This window comes from Micropterus dolomieu, linkage group LG21 (genome assembly GCF_021292245.1).
Source record: "Micropterus dolomieu isolate WLL.071019.BEF.003 ecotype Adirondacks linkage group LG21, ASM2129224v1, whole genome shotgun sequence".
Classification (NCBI taxonomy): Eukaryota; Metazoa; Chordata; class Actinopteri; order Centrarchiformes; family Centrarchidae; genus Micropterus; species Micropterus dolomieu.
Window position 1 is genome coordinate 35,070,369 of NC_060170.1, and position 4,390 is coordinate 35,074,758.

The following is a 4,390-nucleotide window of genomic DNA, read 5'->3' on the forward strand; positions in this document are numbered from 1 at the left end:
TTTCAGTATTGGTGCAGCTGGTGATGCTAAAACCTCTGATATCAAAATCTGTCTCTGAGATTTCTGTGTGACGTTCAGGAAGGTGCTGAGCTCTCAGTGGTTCATTAGGATTTTTATAACAGTGCTGCTTTTTTCTCTGTTACAGATAATTCCAGTTCTTTATAAGTGAGAAAGGATGTAAAGAAAATGTTGAGATCCAGGTTAAAGAATAAATTAGATTTGATTTCAGTCAGTAAATTCTTGATGTATTAGATTCAAAGCTCATAAACTGAAGCATGAACGTGGAATGACACAATGGGATAATATATAAGATGTTTTCAAATCACAGGATGAGAAACTAAAGCTGAAATGTTGGCACAATTATTTGTGTGAAGCCGAAAAAGTAATTTTTCTTTGTTTGTTGTTGCTGCAGAAACTGAGATGAGTGGATTTATTTTGATAAATGAATGTCGGTGTAATAATTCAGCTGTTATTTGTCAATATAAAAACAGGAAATGGTGAAAAATCCCAGATGAAAATGTTTTATTGATTAATATTTGTTCAGATTGAAACAATATGGATGAAGTATAGCTGGCGGTTAATTAAAAAGCTCCACCCACAGTCCTTGAGTCTTATTTCCAATAATACGCAGTAAAAATGTTGAGCTGGTCTTTGATTGGTGGATGCTGAATCTTAAAGGTTGCTTGCAGGAGTCACCTCCATCCTGATCTCTAACATTCATTTTCATCTTCATGATCGCAGCAGCCTTGATTTCCAAACTCTTGAACATTTATTAAGGTGGAGCTGCTGTTTGTTCCTGTGTTTAAGGTCATTGTCCCTTAGAGGTGAAACTAACCCTCAGCACACGAGTCTGTGCTTCATGACCTTCAGGTTTCCTACCTGGTGAGCAAATATTCAGATCACAACACTGAGTTCATTTATGTCCCTTCTGTCAATAAAAATCTAAACTGTGCTGCAACTTTGTGAGTTGACGTAAAGCTAATTAGCGGCGCCGTCTCTCATCAGGCTGTAAAGGTTTTTTATCTGGATGTTATTTTATTGTATTTGTTTGGGGTGACAGTGCTCACTGGTGAGCATCAGAGGAACCTGTGAAACTAAAGTACAGCAGCTTCGTTTACATACAGATGTCCAGATGTCCCTCTGTGACTTCAGCCCTGCAGAGAACACTTCCTCTGATGACCCTCTGACACTTCCTGCGCTCTTCTTCTTCTTCTTCTGTCTCCTTACAGTTCTCTTGTAGTGATTGCACAGCTTGTTAACTCTCACTTCTTTCCCCTTATTTACCCGACTGATGCTGGACGTGCTGTTAGCTCCTGCTACTATCTGTTCTCACTGCTTTGGATAAAAGCGCCAGATGAATAAATGTAAATGTAAAACATGGCGACATGGAGTCATGTGACAAACACAGGCAGGTTAAAACCAAAGAGGTGATAAAACAGAAACAGAGAGTCACAGCTCGCCGCAAGTTCAAGTCCTGCTAAAATTTAAAGTATAGACAGAGTTCCAGTGTGTTACATAAAATAAAAATAAAAGACAATAAACAAATGGAGGCCTACAGGAGTAAAACAAACTGAAAGACACGTTTCATCGGCTATATATACAGTACATGTTACACTGCAGGTCTGATGATCTGACTACATCTAACTGAATGTATTATATATATATATTTAAATATATATATTTATATATATTTAAATATATATATATATATATATATTTAAATATATCCGTGTGTGTGTAACAGCAGCGAGCCGCTGCAGCGCTTCTCCCTCCGGCCGGCAGGGGGCGACAGAGCGGCGGACACGGCGGAGACAGACAGCGAGGCAGCCCGTGTTTCCATGTAGCCGAGCTAGCTGGAGCTGCTGCAGAGCGCTAAGGTGAGCTAAATGAAACTTTAATCACGTGATAAACGATGAATGAGTGAATGTCTGAGCTCTGACAGCATCTCTGCCTCTAACACTGAAGCCAGGCTCTGTTTGTGGGCAGGAGCCGCTGTTCGACGGGAACGTAAACCAAACCGCTGTTAAAAATCTGCCATTTATTAGAGTTTGTCTGCTAATCAAGGGAGCACAATTCTTTATGTTGACTTAATTAACATGTTAGTAATCGACAGAAGCCACTTTTAAAATCGGCTTGCATGCTGAGCACCGAACACGTTTATAACTTCTGCTTTTTTACATATAACATGAGCTTTTTTTTAGTTCAACACGGACTGGCGCTTTAAAAATGTTACGATATTTAAACAGAATTCTTTATGAACGAAAGTCTTTCAGAGGCCAGGTGTTTAAGGTGGACAGGTGTGTCTGTGTCCAGTATCAGTCTGGATTTACTGAACCCTAAACCCGAGGACGGGACTGCGAAGGATGAAAATTAATAAGTAGCTTTAAGTTTGAGTCCTTTACTGTAAACTTCATGTTCAGGAAAATAGTGAAGTTACTTTTATTCTGCAGATTCAGGCTTTTTTTCTTTTAAGCTTCCGGTTTGGTTCTGTTACTTTTACTGAAGTCTTTAATCTTAAATCAACTTTTTAGGACTTTTGCATCCCTGCAGGTGGGTTTTGGCGCAGAGAGGTCAAAGGTCACCATGGTCAGGCAGCAGCGGAGAGCAGACAGGTAAGCAGAGCAGAGGATTACCTGCAGCCTGTAAACCATCATCATCTGTCAGACTGTGACGTCGCTTCACTTCCTGCTGGCATGTTGAACAAAATGCACGTTATAAGCGGTGCTGCAGCAGATGCTTCACCTCCTCTCTGTCTCCCCCCCCGCAGGTGTTTTGTTCCTGCTGCAGTGAACAGTGTGACGCGGGTTCGATTCCATGTCGGCCCCGTCCAGCGGAGACGGCCAATGACTCGCCAGGTGGGTGAAACAAACCCCCCCCCCGCTTGCTGTTGCTCTGCTCTCGTGGATCCACGTCACTCTGTGGTTTTCCTCGTCAGGTCTCGGGCAGGAAGTGGGCGGGTTCAGGACGCTCTGACGGCCGGCCGTGCTGCAGCTCCGCCACCACAGAAGAAGAAAGAGCGGACCCGGGGTCGGATGGAGGTTCAGAAGCGGCGCAGACAAAGAAGGCGAGACTGGACGGGTCGGTCAGCTGATTTTATTTCTGTTGTTGTTTACATGTTTCCATCCAGGCGCCCTACGGACGCCGCAGTGTCATCACACAACGCCACCTGATGGTTTATGGATTCTCATGTCGGTTTCACAAACAACAAGAGTCGCAAATTTTAAAATTTGAAGAGTTGGAAAGTCGAGTTACTCACACGAGAGGAACGAATAAAGAAAACCCGCCATTACTGCGGCTGTGTGAACAAAAATACACATTTTGCTGTTTCAATAAACGCATCAAACTGATGCTGGAATCAAGTACCAGACGCACATCTTCTGAACTTACCAGGTAGTTTCTCCTCCTCCTTTTTTCCCAGCAGCCTCCTGCTGTGTCGCTCTGTTTAAATATGAAGTCGTGCCTCAGAGCTCTGGGGCCACAGTAACATCAGAGGGGCCGCAAACGCCGCAGCTGCTGCCGAGAAGCTCGCGTGAAGATAAATCAACGTTTTAAAAGTTAATTTAATGAAAGCAGTTAACTGAGCTCCTGCTGTCGGGAACGGCTCTGTTATCCGACGGCAGCTGTTTATTGGTCCAGAAGCTCCGGCGCCGCCCCGGCTCTCTCCTCCAGAAGCTCCCTGTAGCTCAGCAGCTGTTGGCGAGCGGAGACTCTGTCCCGCCGTCCCTGTACAGCACATAATACAGCACTCTGAAGCCGTCGGTGACGCCCGGACAGTCTGAACTTTTACTTTATAAAACTACCACAATACCAAGTGTATATATGATATTACTGGATTATAATTATTGATGCATTCATGTGTTCATCACTTTAAAGAGGTCGTATTATTTTCCCCTCTCCTTTATTGAGTTTAGACCTTTTTTGTGCCTGTAACAGGTTTGCAAAGTGAAAAAGCCCAAAGTGAGTTCCCATCTCTCACAGAAAACTCTGCTCTGAACTGAAAACAGCTCGTTTGTAGTCCAGCCGCTTCCCTTTCATCCCTGTGACGTCACAGGGATGAAAGCTAAACGCGCCTCATATAACGCTCGCCGAGCGGCGACTCCGACACGCCCTCAGAAACGGCGAGCTGCAGCACACAGCTCTCCTCTCCCTTCCAAACACTAGCTACCCTCCAGGCAGTCAGTGGACAGAAAGTTGTTCCTGTGATGTAGAGACAGAGCTCAGTTAAAACTTTATGGATACAGATTAATAACTCACCGCTCTGAAACTCTCGCTCCAGTCCGGCTGAACCCGAGCCGTTTACCGGCTTCTCGCCGACCCGCCCTTCTCTGCTTCTGATTGGCTAGTAGTCCTTAACTAGGAACTGAGCATGTGCAACTCCCAACAAAGATCA